The 20774-nt window shown below is 48.0% G+C and overlaps 2 protein-coding genes across 13 annotated transcripts in view; one reads left to right on the top strand and one right to left on the bottom strand.

Moving 5' to 3' along the window:
* LOC135902032 (protein sax-3-like) overlaps positions 1–20774 on the bottom strand; it is a 178419-nt gene that overhangs the window by 83342 nt on the left and 74303 nt on the right. The window lies entirely within an intron of this gene.
* The window catches only part of LOC135902034 (uncharacterized), a 436762-nt gene continuing 422132 nt past the window's right edge, over positions 6145–20774 (top strand). For 2 of the 10 annotated variants that reach the window (XR_011513949.1, XR_011513951.1), the window contains exon 1: positions 6145–6898. The gene's annotated coding sequence lies outside the window, so the exon portion shown is untranslated. The remainder of the gene's footprint in view (positions 6899–20774) is intronic. The other 8 variants (XM_070537069.1, XM_070537068.1, XR_011513948.1 and 5 more) reach the window with 5 other exon arrangements.

Below are 20774 nucleotides of genomic sequence, written 5' to 3'. Positions count from 1 at the left end.
ATCGACAGACTAGATTCACAGCCATGACCAAGTTTTTTGATGCCGCGTAAGCGAACTACGCTTTCCGATGGTCGTGAAACATACACCAGTGTAAAAAAAAAAAAAAAAGCGGCGGCGGTGCTGACTAATCCACGACATTCTCTGCCCCCGCTGTAGCGCTAGTGGCATCGAGCACCGCGATTTGTCTCTAACAAGGAAACGGGCAGCTCCGGCTCAACCCTTTCGCAAAGCGAAACCGGAGGGGGAAGCTGGGAGGAGGAGATTGGGTCCGCGAGGACGTCTGATCCATTTATGTTCACTTGAGGGTTAGCCTTCTTTGCCGAGCCAGCCAGTTTCCTCTTGGAAGCAAGCAGAGCGGAGAAACGACAGGAAGCTATCCCCCTCTCCCCCGGTCTCTATCTTTCCCTTTCCATTTCGCCCATGAATTGGTGCGCCTACTGACCCGGGGGCAATAGAAGAGCCTGCTCAGTTCAGCCTTACACTGGCAGCTGCTACGCTGAGCTTCAAACGAACGTGGCGGCTTCGTTCCCTCAGCACCTTTCGCGAACAGCGAAGCGCCGATGCACTCTGAATACGAGGACGGCCCGAAGAAGCGGCCAATTAAGGAAAGTATACGCGGTTTGCGGTAGAGCCATGTGCGAGTTTTTGCAATGCTATCGTAGGGGAAGCGGGACGAAGAGAGATGGCGCCGAACGTCGACGAGGCACTCTGTGGACGAAGGGAACCTAGAAATCGAACACAGCAAAACCCCCTGTTTCAGGCATGTCACCACGTCCCCGTTTGCGATATGAAGGCGAAGCTGGAGTACGGAACGAGCCTCGAGCCCTGAAGGCAGGTGTAACAAAGGGAGCGCGTTTCGAAAACGCGTAGTCTAGCAGACTTTCGTGACGGTGCTACCACAGAGAAAGAAATTAAACAAGAGGGGACACTGGGCGAAAACTGGCAACAGGAAATACGCCACGCTGGTATTAATACCCCCCCTTAGCTTCCGTTATGCTAAAGAATTGCGCATAAATAAACTTATTCTTTGCGATTTATTTTTCTAGCGTCACCTAGCGACAGGCTAATGCCACGCCAGACGCGGCAGATGCATGCGTCATGCGCCAGACACGCTGCCGAAGCGAGCGAGGTCGGCTGGACGTGTGAGCGTTTGCCTGTTCGGCGACACACCTGTCTTTTCTTTACAGCGAATATGTTTATGCGGACCCTGTGCCGTCGTTGTAGGACTTCGCTAGAAAGGGGACACGTGACCTAACGGGGAAAAAAAAAGAGCTCTACAGGGAGAAGGGATTTTAGTGACCCCTTTCCCCCTGTGAGAATGCTATCGTATACGCAAATCATATACGGTTGTCATACGGTGCGTTTTCGACCATCGAGCTAGATCGGCATCAAATTTATCGACGATTGATTCTACCCTGCCGCGAAAGAAACAAATGTTATGCTGGCGGTTTGCGGCCAACGAACAGTGAGTAGCGATTGAACCTCGAAACTAGGAGCGCGTTGCTGCCGGCGCTTTTTGCGCCAACAAGAAGTGGCGGCAACCACGTCAATTGTCAAACCAATCCAACCAATCCTCAAAACGATTGTAGCTCCCGCATCTCCAGTGGTGGGCCTTGCGCCCAATATATGGAGCTTTGGATTAGTGGCTCCGCAGGCCTTACTCGCGCTATTAAGGTTCTTGCGGTCTACGGGGCTTCTTGACAGATTCTAAGAATGCCGCCCCCTACCGCTATGTAGTGTACGCGTTTTGTTCGTGCTTGTCTCCCTTTCTTTCTATCTCCCCCTTCCACTCTGTTTCTCATTTTATCCCCCTTAACCCTTCCCCCTGCGCAGGGTAGCCAACCGGAACTACCTCTGGTTAATCTCCCTGCCTTTCTCTGCATTATGTTCTCTCTCTCTAGTGGCTCCGCACATTCCATCCCAGCTACAAGTATGGAAAGGCCACGACTAGTGCGTACTCTTGACGAAGAAGCTGCCTACCGCAAAAGCGTAAGCATGGTGAGACAAAAGATTTACAATATAGACTGATTGCGAAGTTTGACTTGCATGGTGTAACACTGGGTGTAACTAACACAGGTTCGCTGTTCGACCATCTTCACGCACTGGAAGGGGCGGTGATTGTTTTGTTCTTTTGTTTTTATGTGTAGCCTTGTTTGTTGGGCTCCCGGCGCATTCCTACTTCGACACGGCACCCCTTCACTATTGGACTACGGCAACGTGAGTAATCTTGTTTGACAGACTGCGACGCATTTCAAGCACTTTAGGCCACGTTTGCTCCGTGTTTTAGGCTCACGGTACGAACTGAGACTTGTGACGCAGTTCGAGAAAAATAGCTCGGCCGTGGTGTTGGCGTGTCCTGAATCTTAGTGGGACAAGTTTGTGACGCTTTTTATGGCCCCGCAACAACGTATGCCTTCTTTCGGTATTCGCGCTTGTCCAAAACGCGGCGAGCGATTGCCAAGAATGATAACATTGGCGCGTGTAGCCTGTGCCGGCAGAACGGTTCAGAAGATAACGCCGAGGAGCTCAAAAACCAGGAGCTTGTAACTCGAAAATTGTTGTAATGCCTAATAATAACGTAATAATAATTGACTTCCAAACGACTAGAAACAGGTTTTGCACCCACGCATTTGTCTTGAGTGCGAGTAGAAGGCATTTTGGGATGGTCTAGCATGGTCTGGCTGAGAGCCGGTGTTGTGGCCACCTCTGTGTACGTAGCGTACCATCGTGTCAGATGAGGCCAAGTTGTTTTGGAAATGCGCAGTCGCTCGTGTATAACTGTGTTCTTAAGGTGCACGAAATAAACGAAATAATGCCCTGGAATGGGGGAATGCTTGCAAATCAGATGTTTCCTTCATGTTTTACGGTATAGTTTGGCTTGAGTCGGGTATTTTCTACATCGTGCATGTAAAAGCGAGTTGCTTTTCTTTGTAATGCCTCCCATTCGCCACTTTCGCACGTTTCGCCTCTGCACGCAGCATTCCTATAAGGTCCACCTACCAAAATGTCGCATGCTTGTTTTTACTTTCTTCAGCTGATGCCATCCGGTGGAGCTTCGAACGGGAACTACTGCTGCTCACCTGGTGCCGCAACATTGTATGAATGCACAAAAAGCCCGGAAGTAGCATTTATATAGAACAAAATAAACATTTCCTCATTTCACAAGGCGTCTTGCGCCTACCTTGCGAAAGTGCACGTGGCACAGATTCGATGGAGGCTCGTAATGGTCGTTCACAATCATTTTCGCTAAACAATAGAACAAATTAAACAAAGACCGCGCGTAATTGAGCAGTAGAAGTAGAAAAAAAAATGCCACCCCGATCACCGCAGCCGGCGTAACGCGTTCCAGCTAGCGTTCAAAATGCACGCGCCCAAAAGTAGAATCGTAAGTGTGGTTCACGTATTAATGCCGGCGGCTTGGTTGTACTGCACTCAATTCGGCCGCTGAGCTCTATGGGAGTGTCAGCTCTTGCTGAATGTATTTCCCCATGGTGCTACTTCATCTGTATCGTTTCGCGTTTTCCTTTCGCCCACTTCGAAGTGTCTGCATACACTCGTAACGAAAAACTACGTCTTGTGAGCTGCCGGCGCTACAGCGGCAGTTGGCGGCGGTCAATACGCTCAGCGGACGTAATATAAACAGCACAAAACACGGAGTTGGTATAGCACTAAATAGCAAAGAATAAAACGTGTACAGTAGAACGAGGCAGTCTCCGTGGCGGATCGCTTGTTTGTAGAAGTAAATCAATAACATGCAAAGCAGAAGAGCGTCTCATTGGCCTGAAACTCGATTTCAAGGAAATGGCACCGTGTAAGTTTCTCAAACATGTATGCAACATGCAATAGGTTATGTCTGATACCAACTGAACTGCCAAGTACACCAGCTTTCTGGTGTTCATCTTTCCGACGCCAACTTCTTATGCTACCCGCCGTGGTTGCTTAGTGCCTATGGTGTTGGGCTGCTAAGCACGAGGTCGCGGGATCGAATCCCGGCCACGGCGGCCGCATTTAGATCGGGGCAAAATGCGAAAACGCCCGTGTACTTAGATTTAGGCGCACGTTAAAGAACCCCAGGTGGTCGAAATTTCCGGAGTCCCCCACTACGGCGTGCCTCGTAATCAGAAAGTGGTTTTGGCACGTAAAACCCCATTATCTTTAACTTCTTATGCTAACCACTCTTTGCGAACTTCAGGTGCTTTGAATCTATCTATCTATCTATCTATCTATCTATCTATCTATCTATCTATCTATCTATCTATCTATCTATCTATCTATCTATCTATCTATCTATCTATCTATCTATCTATCTATCTATCTATCTATCTATCTATCTATCTATCTATGTATGTATGTATGTATGTATGTATGTATGTATGTATGTATGTATGTATGTATGTATGTATGTATGTATGTATGTATGTATGTATGTATGTATGTATGTATGTATGTATGTATGTATGTATGTATGTATGTATGTATGTATGTATGTATGTATGTATGTATGTATGTATGTATGTATGTATGTATGTATGTATGTATGTATGTATGTATGTATGTATGTATGTATGTGTATGTATGTATGTATGTATGTATGTATGTATGTATGTATGTATGTATGTATGTATGTATGTATGTATGTATGTATGTATGTATGTATGTATGTATGTATGTATGTATGTATGTATGTATGTATGTATGTATGTATGTATGTATGTATGTATGTATGTATGTATGTATGTATGTATGTATGTATGTATGTATGTATGTATGTATGTATGTATGTATGTATGTATGTATGTATGTATGTATGTATGTATGTATGTATGTATGTATGTATGTATGTATGTATGTATGTATGTAATGTTTTGTGATAGTCCCTTTAAGGAACATACTGCATTTAATTCAACGCTGACACGCCGCCTGATATATACCTCGAAGGCAGAGAGCTGGTTGGTTAAAAAGAAATTGAAAGTGTCTGTGAGCAATTAGACAAACTCTATAGCCGCCAGTCACGCTTTCGAATGGCAGCCCTTTTGCGGAGACGCAGACAGCGAAACCGATTTGGACGTGATTGCTGCGCTTCGCGACACTTTTACGGTCTCTCGCGAGCACAATGTGTGTGAAAAGGCGGAACCGTAACTTCTTCCAATAGTACATATCTAAATGCGGGAGCGTCACGTGAGCGCTGTTAAGAGCAATGTACCGTTTGACGATGCGGACGTGCTCGCTTGTAGACAGCCCACAGGTCAATTATCCACCCAAGCTACACCTCGGCGAATTTGGCTCACTCGCGAGGTTCATTAGTAGCATGTCACGCGCCGTGCGCGCGCTGATGAAAGAGGCTTCTTTTGTCCGGATTCAAAACAAAACCACAAGGTTAACAATGCTAAAAGATGCAACCTTATTTGCTTCTTTTTCTTTAGTTTAGAAAGTAGAACCTGCGGCGTTTTTGTCGTTAGCACGCTGTAATGGTCGCCACTTCCACAAAAGTTGCACACATTGCAACGGAACGTACTCGCACGCCTCCTAAATTGATGATTCACCTGTAAACGAGATTGAACTGTATTAATGTATTTCGAAGCACGAGCTACATACCCGGAAACAAACCACTGATAAACAAGACGTAGCGCAAGCACCCAAAATAATCACATACCATTCAGAGCATTTCCCACCAAATACCCGTCCCAGTAGCCAGATAACTTTTCCGTGGTTCTGAAGAGATAACGGTGACGTGTTTATGGCTTTACGATAAGATTAATACGCAGAGATGGCGTGGTTTTACATATTTACATATTTTGGTTTTACGCGGGGTGGCGCTCTCACCATGGTAAACGGGAATAAAAGAATGACGTGACAAACACTCGGCCTGAACAATGCACACGAACACGCGAAACGAGAACCACAGATAGCCGGACAACGACAAACGACCTCCTTTCACCAGCAGGCTCAAACACACATCAGGCACACTACGAAGGCGCACATTTTTCTTACACGATATCTAAGAGGTTGTCGGTTGTGGTAGGATGATGTTTAGAATGTTGGCTGAATTCCTGTGGTAATCGCGAAGAGGCTTTTGTATATTCAATACACACAGCAAAGGGATATAGTGTACGCTAGCGCACCGTTTCCGTCGTCCTGCTCTAGCGGTAGCAAATAGCGGGAGTAGCGAAAGCTGGCGATGGTATTTTTTTTTTCGTTCACCATGATGGCTCGTCTCCGCCTTTGTGGCAGGCCCAGCGAGCGGCTGTGATTAGGGAGCCGACGAAGGCCCCACGCCGCGGGCTGGATCGGGACAACAGCGAGGCTGCTTTGATTTCGGGCAGTGAGACGCCGCGTTCTCATTTGCCGCCCTGTCTACAGAGCAACGACGTCGACGCTAGAAACGCTGACGTGCTTGCTCCTAGAGTCAGGCCGCTCACACGCGAATCCTTATCAGCAGCGCGCGTTACAATCATTTTGCACTCTGTCCAATGAAGCCACGAACTGCGAGCACCGTCTGTGAAGCCAATCGAACACGGCAAAGCGGGAAAGCAGGGGAAAGCTTATTCTGGCCGGCGAGGCAAGATTTTGACGTCACCGCGTGCCGGTAGCGGCAATTTTCGGCACTGCGGCACCCGGCAGCTGCCCGACCGTGCTCCTACATGCTCCTACCTTGTTTCGCCTGGTGCGCGCGTTCGTTTCTAAAATTCCCTGCCGCTGACAGTTTACTTATTGCGTGTTGTGAATGCGTGAAGGCTTAACGTGTGATGCCGAACAGATGTGCGCTAGCATGTTCTACGAAATGCCTATATTGAAGAAGGCACCGGCCCTTTTGTTTCCGAAGAATCGCAGCCCTTGGAACAAGTGTGTACTTAAGTGTCATTCCTCGAGGCGTGTGGTGCCAACGTTCTAGACGAAGGTAAGATTATTTCTGTGCAGAAATACTTCCGGTCTGCACACCTTTTCGCTGCTCGGGTTTTTTTCGTATTGCCTTAAATGGAGTGCTTGGAAACCCAAGCGCGACCTAAAAAACAACAACGATGGTGGAAGTGGCATTAACTAGGGGATCACTTGTGGTTCGCCATTTGTGCAGACGAGCGGTTTATTTCAGATCTTCGATGGGAAAGGCATCTCAGACCGATTGAAGAACACGGGGAGTACTGCAGATCTTTTGATGCTCCCAAGTTGTGTATGTTGGCGGATATTGTTGAAATTTCCCTTAAAGAGTGGTGAAATGTGGCAGCTGCAGAAGAAAGAGGTTCGTTGTAGATAAAGATCAGACCACACCACACGACTGCGCACACTTGGTAATAGCACCGTTAAGTCAAGGTGATCAGAAAGGCTGTCTGTCTATGCGCATTTCCTAGAGTTCAGAAGTTGAAGAGCTCTTCTTAGACGGTTGAAATGTCATCAGGTACAGGTGCCCCAGAAAGTAAACGGAGCGTGCGAGCGGTGGCCGAACCACATCTGCGTGTACCAGCATTGCGTACTATATGGCATGCGTGAACGTAATATGCGGTTGTCAGGGTTCTCATGCAACAGGTTTTTGACCGCTGCCTTATAGGCGGCTCCGAAGAAGGCGCGCTTCTTCCAACGGTCGACTTTAGGGGAGTTTGCTGAGTCTGCCACAACTTGAAGCGCTTGCTTGATAAACGCACGGCGCCTGTCACTGTCCGCAGTTTGTTTCTTTGGAAACGCGACGATTGTCTTGGTGGCCATGCCGCTGTATCAGTAAACGGCACGGAAATAAATGGTTTCTGCAAGCGCATAAAGGTTGCCCTAGCGTCGACTGCTGTAACTAGCGCTCATACGCCTGAGCTCTCAATTAGGCAGGATTTAAAAGCATATCGAAAGGCACAGCTAATTTTCTTTGCGTGTGCTACCTAGCTCCTGATACCGCTGTTAGCGCCGGGAGATGCAGTTCAGCCAGAGCAGCTCGCGCGCTCCGTTTACTTTCTGGGGCACCTGTACCATGATTTGCAATATTGCCCGCGTAACAGGACTGCACTAGTGAATAGTTGGGGGCCGTATTGACAAACTGCACACGAATACTTTATTTTCTACCACATAAGAACAAGCCTGTGCATATTGCGCGGGATGAAAAGTAGAAGGTCAAGGAAAAACTGGGCAGAAGCCATTCCTCGCATAGACCACGTGCTGATCCAAAAAGATGCCGTTTGCAACAAGCGCTTCACGAAGGAAATGATGATTGAAAAAAGATACTTCACTGAGTTTGGTGGCAACATTTTGCTTGATTTTTCAAATGGAACCATGCCGGCAGATCACGCCATACCTTCCATTTTCCCACCGGCATACGTAAAGAAGCGGAAGCCACCCATGACTAGGAAATCAACCCCACCCACAAGGCCCAGAAAAAAACGACGTACGGCAGAAGTCAGTACGAATGATGAGGTTTATGGAGCACCCCGACATGACGAGATGAGGCAATCACCCTCTGCTCCTATAGACGAGGACCCAACTGTTGCTCCTGCAGAAAAGGGCTTTTCCTTTGGTGAGCACAAGTTTACAGAACCCTCTCATTTCAACGTACATGAAGGCTGCCTCACCAGACATATTAACACAACCCCCAGCAAAGACTCTGCAGCAGAGGGTGCACAGGCCAGCTTCACCGTCGGTGAATTCCGCCGACGGCTCAACTTCCCATTGCTGCTTGGAACAACCGTTTTGTGTATCATGAGGGACTTACTTCACAGCTATTGCTTTATGGAAATTACCCCATCCCGAATAGGACAAACTCCTCCATCGAAGGTTCTCCTCGTCCAACAGGTGAAAAAAATCAACGTTTTCTTTAAGCACTTTTATAGTAGACCGCAAGCTTCAAACAACAGGAATTTCAGGTGTTTGCCAGCTGCGCTGTCGGGGGGAATGGTCCACTGTAAGCCAAGCGGTACAATGTCTTTTATTCCGATTTCCATTCCCCACACTTTTGCTGCAGCGGCTGCACACAGGAGCTGTTTTGATTTTGCATAAGTGGTGACATGTAATCATCGCTGTTACCGAAAGCTGCAAACGACACTGGCTTCTTTAGTTAGTTTCCGACTGATTGGCGGTCTCTCGCTGCCCTCACTGCCTCACCAGTGCACGTTCTTCACTCATCTTCGAGGCAAACCACAAAACTTCGTTGCGACCCCGCCTCTAAACTAATGCTCGGAGATCTGCATGGCGCGGCCGTGCACCGCCGTCCCGAAAAGATTTAGCCGTACAACGGCAGATGCCTGGTGGAGATATTCAGGTTGGCAGCCAGGCACAAGAGCCTTATCCATGCTCCGTGACGGCAAATCATGTTTACTGAGGAAGAGCGGAAACAGTGGAAGGTGAGGCGCGGCTTGAAGCGTCTGCCGGCAAAGTGAGAGCCATAACGACTGTGACGTCGTAAAAGACTGGTATAGCTTTCACAGCGCGTTCCGAAACCTACAAAGGCACTCGTACGTGTTCAGGCAGGACTACTGGAATCTTCACAATGCAGAACAAGATGGGTAGAAAAAAGGGTGGATGGGACGTCAGCCGTGCAGGGGAGGCTTGGGGCCATGTGTTGTGCTAATGGCTCCATCCCCCGACGGGGGAGCCCAGAGCAATGGATGCCCACGTTACTCGAGCTAAAGGGTTGCCACCGTGCGGAGGGTTCAGGCCCCTCGTCGTTTCAGTTCTGGCACCACAAAACTGCAGCAGTAGCAGCTAGCCATAAAAGGCCAGTCATGGTCCGGAAACAAAGGGAGGCTTGCCTCCCGGCACCACATAGAGCTTTCCAGTGTCGCCCAGCCTCTGCGCCGCCGAGCTGTCGACCGTTCTCCCTCGATCATTCGGGCTCGGCAACCGCAAACGCGAGGCGGTGGCGTGGCCCTGAAACGGCGACTCCTCTTCCTTGCACGAGAAATGCGGACGGGGTGCGACTGGGTGGAATGCTTTGTCGGGGAGGGACGCGGGTTCTAATGGAGAGTGTGGGGATCGCGAGGTAGCGTGAAGAGAGAGGGGGGAACACGGAGAAAAGCTAAAATTCTTGCGGGGCGAGGTGTTTCCGTCGCTGGAAGCAGCAGTTCGCTCATTTAGATGACGTTTCAGTGGTTACCCTGGATTGGGGCTCAGAAGTGCTCTTCCATTGTTCGGCTTGCTTGTGTGGCGCCGCGATAGGCGTGTCGACGGCTCGAAGCAATACGCAGAAACGCGCTCATGAATGAACGCAGAAGGCGGATCGAGTGACTAGAAGCCACAGGTTTTTATTTGCTGCAGCCTGACGACTGTGAAGTCTCGAAATGTGGCGAGCTTGCCTATTTTTTAATGGCTATCCCTCGCTTGTTCCCGAAGTTACGCGATGGCGCACACAAGTTTGTCCTCGGTACATTGATGGCATGCTGTGTCTTCACGGAATCATCTTGTCTCTTGCTGTCCGGTGCCGCCACGGTTTCTCTCAACATGTGTTTTCGACTGAAAAATATCATTAATAGGATAGACTTCTTTAGCAAACGAATGATGTAGTACATGGCTGTGGGATAGACCGACGATGACAGAACCAGCGCTGGTCGGTGATTTTGTCAAGGCATGAATTTCGATCTCTCAGGTGTGGCGGTACCTTCCTCCCGCCGGTGAAGCAACTTTACTGCCTGCGGTATTGAAGCCGCGTCGTCGCACAATGGCGGTGCGTCGTCGCTGGTGCTATCCCATTCGCGATTTGACGAGTGCTTTTTGAACAAAGATTTACAGTGTTCACCGACGCAAGATTCAGCATGCTTGTGAATAGCAAATGCCTCAAAAATCTTGCGCGTTCTTTGTCCCCTATATATTTTCAAGACGACTCATCGGTCAAAGTGTGGCATGTATTTAGACGCGCGCATGTGGATCGGCGAGTAGTTACAAGGCGTAGGAGGGAGGGAGTAGTTACATCCTCGACGAGTTCGCGTGGTCACGTAGTGTATCATTGTCCCAACGGTACGTGTGGCCTTCATGTACCAACCGGCCCAAATCAGCGCAGTGCTAAAAAGAAAGAGCAACAACCACTTCTGCAAGTTTTTTTTTTCATTTATGTACCAAATTAGGCGCCAGCAATGCCTCTGGGCGGCGTGTTGCCTGTTTGACGCGGAGAGAGCTCCCTGGCACTTCGGTTCGCGGCGACTCAGAAAGTCCGGGCAGCGCATTTCTTGCGTGCACGTGATCCCGTATCGCTTGGCAGCAGCTGGAATAACCGCTTCGTACTTTTATGCGGGCTGCTGCACAAGTCACTTCATGGGGAGGAGCACTTTAAATTAAAATAAGGAGACTCTGAGATTACAGCGTTGGATGGGAGAAAGTGCGAGCAGACAAGTACACGTTGCAGAAAAAAAGTGACCCATTACAATTACAATTACTTCTTTCAAAAATTTCATTCATTACCGTTATCAGTTCCTGCCCTACGAAAGTAACCGAGCCATTATTAAAATGTAATCGATTACTTTAACGTTTCTTTCCTCCGTACCTTCATAAACATTGCAGAAGTACAATAGAACGAGCTAGCCTGCGTCTTGATGCGTCCTTTGCAGCTCTTCACTCGCAGTTTACATTCAGTAAGAATTGAATTTTACCCGCCGTGGTTGCTCAGTGGCTATGGTGTTGGGCTGCTGAGCACGAGGTCGCGGGATCGAATCCCGGCCACGGCGGCCGCATTTCGATGGGGGCGAAATGCGAAAACGCCCGTGTGCTTAGATTTAGGTGCACGTTAAAGAACCCCAGGTGGTCGAAATTTCCGGAGTCCTCCACTACGGCGTGCCTCATAATCAAAAAGTGGTTTTGGCACGTAAAACCCCAAATATTATTATTATAAGAACTGAATTTTGAAAGTTTCATCAGTATTCTTCCTTCGCTTTCCTATGAAGATATCTGCAGTGACGCTGCAAACTTGCTTAATGTGCGCGCAAGAGAAAATGACTGTGTTGTAACGTACGAACACCTTTCTCGCGAGACTGTGGTTACTCAAAATGCCGCGATGCTAGGGTCCGGATCCTCTATGAAACGCAGTGCTTCATTGTTACTGGGGCCAGGGGAAGGCGCTCCCGATAGGGCTAGTGATACGCTGAAAAATCGACCATAGGTGATTCCCTAGCATAAAATATTCGAAGTGGACATCGCTTCGAACCATAGAAGCGCCCTTTCAGTATGTCGGCCAACAAAGCGCATGGACCTCCCTCCGGCACCCTTCATTGCTTAACCATACAGACTCAAACGATGTATAACAGACCGCAGCTCGCGTTCACGTTCCATGAAAAGATGGCAAAATGTGTAATGCAATTTAGTATCAAACTGGACATTATTAACTCTACAATCACATAAATCGGTGTATACAAGTCGCGTATTTGTTAAACAGATTGAAACATGTGCGCTTAACTGCCAACGGCTTATATCTACCACAGAGAAGCCAAGCACAGACGGCCCTAAGCGAATAAGTGAGCAGAAACTCTTAAAGCCCATGAAGGCCGTCTAAAATCGCTTCCAAGAAGAGAGAGAGAGAGAGAGAGAGAGAGAGAGAGAGAGAGAGAGATTAAAAAGAGAAAAGCTCAGGATGTTGGATGACAGAGAGAGGTGTGAAAATCTGGAAGTCTCATCAGTTCACGTTCTTCACACATCTTCGAGGCAACCACAAAACCTCGTTGCGACCCCGTGCAGGTGATCAAAGCGTAACTGCACGGCGCTGATGGTGGGAAGGAGGTAACTCATGTACAACTTTTTATCCTTTTAGACACTGTAGTACCTACCAATTTTAAGTAATCAGCGTTGCGTCGGCTATCGTACAGCATGTTTCGTCAAAAAGTATGCTGGGTACATGCAATTGGTGTTACTGAATAATGTAATCGTATTACAGTGAGCGTTACCGATTCAACAAAGTAATCGTTAAATTACAAAAGTACCAAAATTGTAATTGATTACAAGTAATTGTTGACATGTAATTCGTCACGCACAAGTCCGGGTGCGAGCAGCCTTTTCGACTACGCGCTGCTTCCGCCAACACTAATGTGATCGGGGACGTGTTTCAGTGCATTCGGGGCCGCATTATTTTCGCCTTCTTCCAACGAAAACCGCTTGTTCCCCAGGACACTATACTCTAATGCTCGATCCAAACAACTGATGTCAAACACAACCACAATATACAGTGTGCACTCATCTGACTACTACTGCGTGCGCGCTTAATTTTCCTGGGCTACGCCGCCCTTAATCGCGACTTGGGCTTACATTGTGCGACTTCGTACGAGGAGCGTTCGCATGTGGCGCGGTGGCCTGCTGTAGAGCAGAGGTAGCTTCGTGCACGCGAAGCCTTTACACGGAAGTTCACTGGACTTTCCTCCGACTGCGAAGTTGCAGCAACGCGGCTGCTCGAGCCCCTTACGCCCGACTGCAGGCACGGGTCTTCTTTGTTCTGAAGCCCCTGCTTTGTCTCCGAATCATCTCTTGACTGCCATCGTAGAGCGGCAAAAAAGGTCGGAAAGTTATCGCGAAGTTGATTGCTTTAGTTCAGCGTTCCAAAGCAACGCTTGATCGAAATACCAGAAACGCCGTAGCGTAAGGGTTTCGAAATAATTTCGATCTGCCGGGCTTCAACAAGCCAGAAATTGTGGTACACGAGCGTAATTGTGTGGCACACTCATCAGAATGCGGCCACAGGGGTCAGAAGTCGTACCTGCGACCTCGTGCTTGGAAGCAAAACGCCGTAGCCGCTGAGTGACCGAGGCGGGTATATTTTCGAAGGGAACACCGCGAGTGGTATTCAAATGACGAATCACTATTTTCACTGACAAGAAATATGGCTGTTATACAATAATTGTTCCGACAGCGCATGTGCTAGACTAAAAGCAGGAGTACTTTTCTTCGAAAGTAAGCTGTATACGACGTCGCAGCATTTAGAATACAGCTAACCGATCAAATTGCTGATCGTAGTATGTAAATAGGTGTAACTACTTCATCCGTCTAACACCGTGTCCACGGGCCCAAGGAAATGTCCTCCACGCGTGGGAACGATCAGTGTGCTGAACCACACCTTTAGAACCTAATGAATACTGGCGCCGACAGAACTATTTATTTATTATATTCCGACAGAACTGTGTCGGAAGCATTCCTTTCTCGGCAGCACAGATAAATAAATGCCTGTGACTTAAACATGCCTGATTCAGGTGTGTTCGATTTCTTTTTTAATGCTTAACGAAGAGAGAGCGTGCAGTAAAACAACACTAAAAGCTATGCTGCACCACGCTCAAATTTACGCGTGCCTGCGAAGACAACTCACTGCTGCGACGGGCTCGTTTTACTATGCCCCAGAACGTGTGAACAAAGGGGGAGGATCAAGCCTAAAACCGGCTAACTGCTTCGATCTGGCAAAGAAAACAGTGTCGAACCACCGACGCAGCTCCGCGAGTAATGGCGTATACAGCAGGCTCGCCTACCATTTCCCAATACAACATGTAACTCGCAGCAAGTACATGCTTCACTGCTATGAAACATCACTACAGGAAACCTTTAACTAACGATCTGCGCTGTGAGAACACGTGACCGGAAATAAATTACGAAACAGTGCGCGAAACCGAGAATAACCAGCTCGCCAGCATAACACAAGGGGTTAGGCGTTTGATTCATCGCATTCGAACGTGACTAGCTGTGGTCCATTCATTAGATGCGTCCATTCAGATGGATGTAGCTGCATTCAGATGGATGTAGCTGTATTCAGATGGATGCAGAGGATAGGTAGCGACTAAGTGTTACCGCACGTTAATGTGCGGAAGCCCAAGCGGTGGCGGCGAACGCTCGCAGTATTTCACAGGCTCAACGTAACAGCAACAGGAACCACGCGACTGGCGAGAACAAATTGCTTTTTTTTATATAACGCTAAGCAGTTTTGATAGGCGCCACGCACAGAAGCGGAGCGCACTCCCCACGCTCCACTTTTGACAGGCACTCCGGCGTCTACCGAAGAGGTGCGATGATGGATCTCGGCCAGCCCGCGACCACGGTGTCTTGGCACGGCTGCCCGCATCGCTCTCTATCCCATCCTCTCGCGCTAGTGCCACGCCTTTCATTCCGCGCGCACACAGTAAGCCCTCCACTGCCATGGGCAGTCGTTTCCTGTGCATGCATTTTCGCTTATGGCTTATCTTGCACAGCGCGAAAGAGCTGGTGGGGCCAGTGCCCATAAACTCGTTGTCACACTTTTTTTTTTATTTTGCCGCTTCGTCGAATCGGTGACTTGTCCTGTCGCTGGATCAAGTCCACTTTCGCGCGTGCAGTTACGTGAATGTCGCGGGCGCTGCGCTCGAGGGGAGACACGGAATGATGCGGATTGGCTAGTCGCTAGCGTCGGCAACTGCATGTAATGGAGTCGCCTCGACAAATCGCTCCATATGCTGTTGCAAGATATTACGGCGTGTTGGTAGCGAAGTCGAAAGCGCTAGACCTTGCCGAGCGTGCATTAGGGAAAAATACGAATGGTGTTCATTAGAGCGGGTCTGTCTGGTTCAGCTATGTGGTGTACCATAGGGTTGCTTAGCACTTTCTAGACACATTAACTCAATGTCGAAGTGCGCCTCCTCGTAGAACAGGTGGAGATTTGCCGTAAATATTTAAGGAGTAAAATTGCAGCAGCTTTCTACGACTTCTGTACTTCCAGTATAGCCGGACTTAAAAAAGAATGGAATGAAGGTAAGAACTCAGCACGAAGAGCGCACAAGGGCGCGACCGCACGTCGTCGTGTATACGCACGACAGCCGTAAAGAATTGAGGTCATAAGGGAAAGGCAGGGAGGTTAATCAGGCTGAGCCTGGTAGGCTACCCGGCACTGGGAAAGGGGGAAACGGGATTGAACGGGATGTACAAACGTCTTCAACAGTAAACGCGACAGGCTGCACGCCTTGTAAGCATTTCAAAGCTTGCCTAGCGTAAGAAACGTGCCTCACCAACGAGCGAGCATGACAGCGATACATTTGCGTTTGAGACTCTGAACTTCCGGCATGCCTCCAGCGTGATTTAATTACTGCCCCGTGTTCTGTTTACGTTTTGTCACACCTGCATACAGCTGTAGTTCGATATCAAAACCCCACAGGATTAAACTGAAACGCTTGCATCACGTGCCTGTGCTGAGACTGCAAAAAAAGAAAAAGAAAAGAAAAAAGAAAATTAACGGTGGCAAATGGTGCAGATCTGCTGCAGCGCACACGCATGTTATCTATACCACTTGCGTTGTTTACCGCGAGTAAGGTCACTGATGTGCACTCAGTTGTGGTTGAACTGTCCGTGAACGCAGAAATATATGTAAAGTGACTATCATGGGCGACAGATGTACTAGAGACAGGTTCCCGTTGGGCCAAAACGAGATAACTGATGCGCTTTTACAGTAGCACACGATAAGCAAAAGTAATGAGAGTTGAGGGACTCCTGAGAGGCGTCGGAAAGAGCGATGGACTGAAGCACAGAAAGGAGAGGAGGAAACCGCCAAGCGATCCGGCTTGCGAAACCTCACTACTTACTCTTGGTGTGAGTCTGCATTGGCAAAGCAAGTCGTTCAGGTTGGTGTTGGTGCGCACCGCCACTGCTGTGCCATCCTTCACCTGCATGAATCCTATAATCGCTATCCTGCGTATGCTACGCAACGTATTCCGATCGCATTCATTTAACCGTCGCCATTAGTGGTTCCAGCAACGTCTGTATCTCGCATGCTTATGAATATATTTATTATTTTTAACTACTCTGTATACTTTCTTGTTCGACGTCAACACTTTGTTTATAGGTACGCCAATATATTTACTGGGCTGTGAGTTACCACTCTCTTGTCTGCAAGCTGAGCACTTGGCAGTATGCTCTCAGCCTCCAGCGCTGGCGTGCCGCAAAAGAGAGAGAACGAAAAGAAAAATCGCAGAAGGGTTACTCGCGCTCTGACTGTTGGTATAGGCAAACATACGGCACCGAGGCGACACGGCACAATGCCGTTTTTTTCTGCCAGCGAGATGAACCGGCGCTATTTGCAGCTTGCAAAAACTATCGCCTCTGACTAAACTCCCTATGTTCGAACATTGATTTGATACATTTGAACATTGATACATTCATTTGCGCTTTTCTAACGTTATGATGCTTAGCGGCCTTGTTTCCCACCATCCGTGACTGAGCGCCGACGATCATCATCATAGCAATAATAATAATAATAATAATAATAATAATAATAATAATAATCCTACAAGAGGCCCTGGGCTCTTGGCACATAAAGGGGATGACCCAAATGTGGAAGAATTTTTTTTTCTTCACTGTTCAGCTTTTTTTTCTCCTTTAAGTGGCCGATATGAAGAATAATGATGACGCTGTGGCTTCAAGGGATTCCACTGTCAAAAAGCCACTTTTCTACATCACATTTTTTTGTGCATTTTACGAACGCTGTGTAATGTTTCAGTAATGCCTGATGCATACGATACGCTACATTGCCTATAAGGCTTCAGTGTTCGGGGCTCTTGAGATAAGTGAGCCAAACCATAAACATCGGCCAAGTGCGCTTGACAGAAACTGGGTCGCCTCCAACGCGTTCATGGCGAACGTTCACGCGTTAGAAAGCTTCAATTTTATTAAGTGGAGAAATTTATTTCTGCTCTAGGCATCGGAGAGCTTTTGTGCCGATCGACGTTTAGACGAAGATTTCCCACTTTGTACTTATTTCTTGGTATATGTTCTCGCTCAGCCTTTCTTTTTTCTTAATTATTTCATTGATTATTTTTTGTTCTAGTTGAGAACCTGGCGATGTGATGGCGTCTGTATTTCATCGACGATGCGTGCTTTTCTTGTTTCATTCTTCGTCGCATGGATGACGTTATCGACGGGCACTGGTGTAAGAACGCATGCGGTACTACAGCCAAAGTGTCAGCAACAAATACTGAAAATCTTCGAACGAGAAGAAGATGTTTCTGTGATATCGGCGATATTGTTCCGCGTTCGCTTGACAGCGTTTGACCAGTCCCTGCAGGGAGTCTCGCATCTCGTTAGACGAGAAAGCTTTTGGCATCTCAGGGGGACGAGGGGATGGGGGGGAGGTGGAAGGTGTATAGAGTGGTGATTTGAGAAACCTAGGCATGAAGGCAGTCTATCACGTGTGACGTACGCCTCTAACCTTTTTCGCCGACATTTTGTTACTCGTTTACCTTACTTCATGCGCTCCTTTCATAATCTTGCCTTGACAACATTGCTGCGCTGTGAATACATTCCGTAATGGCTTTCCTTAACACCGGCATCTTGAAGTATGAACAAAAGTACACTTAGATTTTTTTTTTGTCCGTGTGTTTGACTGGTGACAGGTAAAGGTGTGTTAACGATGGCTACTTGTCAGGTCGCCTAGAAAATAGCAACCGTTCAACATGGTGACAGGGACCTCGTCTTACCCTGTTGGCTTGCTAAGCATACTTCGCTGAGCCCGAAAGAAAGAAGCGCCAAACGAGAAGCCTGCACACAGGAGGTTAAACGCGACTTTCTCACCACTTCACTGCAATGAAACCAGCGTTGTCGCGATAATCTGGCCATCGTAATGATGCGTTATATGCTGAACCTAGTTTTCTGAAAGGCTGGTGCGTACTGGCGTCTCCTCTATGCTTCACTGACGTCGATGAGCCGTACAGATCAAACGCTTAATCGTCTCCGTTTAAATATATCTCGATGGCAGGAAAAAAAAAAAAAAGTCGGGAATGGCGCAATTGGCAGTGTTTCCTTTGTCTGATTTAGGGATGTGAAATCAGGACAGCAGCAACTTTGTATGTTCCTGTGACAACCTTTTTTTTTTCTCCCATTATGGTGATGCAGTTTAGAAGTTGACGTGTTAGAAAGAAGGCGAACGTGTCGGCGTGCAAATTAGGCTCTATGCAGATGGCGAAAAAAATTATATAAGGTTGTACTGTTATTCTGTTTCCGCGCTCCATATTCGCGAAGCCGTGGCTGGTCCAACTTCACAATGCAGGCAGGCGAATAATGTTCAAGGCTACACATCATCATCGACATCATGATCATCAACCTATTCGAAAGCATGGTAACTGCAGGACTGCAGTAGGGCTACACTATAGTAGGATAACACGTGGAATCGGGCTCTGTTTTTCTTTGCGTTGTTCACTTTATACCGATCCTCTCTTCAGGATTGTTTACATGCGACGCAGTTTTCCGTGGTCGCATATCGTGAGCATTCTTGTTCGATTTGCTTGAAATATTTCACTATCTGCACGCTCGAAGTATCTTCCAGCAACGAAATGCCAGGGAACGCTAATTAAATGACGTGGTTTATGGCTCGCGAAAAGAGAAATATTGCGAAGCTTCACAACACCATAAGATACCATAAGACATAACACACCATAAGACATACTAGTTTGTCACGATTGCAATGTGAAAAAAAATGGTGCTTCGCTCTTCACGTCCTCACGCATGCTGCCCTCATTAATTCCTCGCGCAATCCTACCACGCTCTCTTAATTCAGTAACGCCTTCAGAGATTGACAGCTCGAAGTAATCATGCGTATAATCGTTGCTTCGCAACCGAAGTTGCTGCAATAACTGCGTCGAACAGCTACATACGCTCAGTAGCAGTGCTGATAACTGAAAGTGAACGCCTACCATAAGCCGGGCACGACGTGAGTCTTTCGAGGGGCGGCTTAACATCGGCGTCGAAAAGAGGTGCGGAGAAAATTGCCGCAGGCGCGCAATGCCTTGATTGCGCAATGCGCCCAATCGCAGCATCCACGAACGCGTACAAGCAGATTACGGCCGAGAATTATGGGCAACTTGCCGGCGCCCGCTTATCCCACGGGCTTTCGACGGCGCGGGCATTTTTTAATTGAGCGTCCCGATTCGTCAGCTACCGCGCGTAATCAACGCTATCGTCACGGCATGTTTTTGCGAAGCCTGCGCGCAGCACGTATTGGCTCTGCGGCATCGGCAAGGGTTTAGCAGTGCTGTGCGCTCTGCAGGTGTCGTGGAAACAGAGGCTCGGGAGAAGCAGCAGCGGCGGTGCCTGAGGGACAAAGAAAAGCAAGGGGCTGCAAGAGATATAACCCTGCTTGGCAGTGGCAGAGCACCATCGACGCAGTGCCACGTAAGGGCAGAAGACGCCTCGCATGTCTCCTTGCGAGCCGCTGATTTACGCCAGTTCTTAAACTTTATCTTTAGGAGACGTCGGCACCTTCACGCTACGCCTTCTGCTCCTTTTGAGATAGAATACCACAAACGACGTAACCAACTGGCACTGCAGAAAAGAAAGGCAACAAGAACGAAATTAGACTTAGGTCAGGTGACACATTTCAGGTACACTATATGGCAGCGCTAACTAAGATCAGAAAGTGTTGTGGCCTAAAAAAACTCATATTCGTTCATTTGACGGAGCGATAGATAATTTATTTCAATGAAGGCAGAGAGGTCGGCCAAAAAAGGAAGGCCAAATTCGATTGAGCTTCCATGCGTCGGTGCGTCAGTGTGACATCGCAGTTCTTAAAGTAGTTTTTCGTATACTGGCCGCTTTGAAGCAGGAATAGTTAGGGAAACTTGCTATAGGGTGAGCATTCTTGCTAACGCAATGCAGTAAGTTCATCCTCAGCGATGAACAGTTATCTATACCTGAGCAGGCGCTGTCAAAATCAGTGACGTCATGGCACGCTGGTGTGACTACGAATAAATGGCACTCTGCCTTTTGCGTTAATTTCTGCCCTTAAGCATATATACGCTCACGGTTTGAGTGGCCATTTGCAGATATCGACTTCCAATGTCTGCGACGCAGTACTTTTCGTTCCAGCTACTTTCGTGCTTGAATGCATAAAATGG

The sequence above is a fragment of the Dermacentor albipictus genome, chromosome 4, assembly GCF_038994185.2.
Source record: "Dermacentor albipictus isolate Rhodes 1998 colony chromosome 4, USDA_Dalb.pri_finalv2, whole genome shotgun sequence".
Taxonomy (NCBI): Eukaryota; Metazoa; Arthropoda; class Arachnida; order Ixodida; family Ixodidae; genus Dermacentor; species Dermacentor albipictus.
This window is presented reverse-complemented; position numbering and strand designations above follow the sequence as displayed.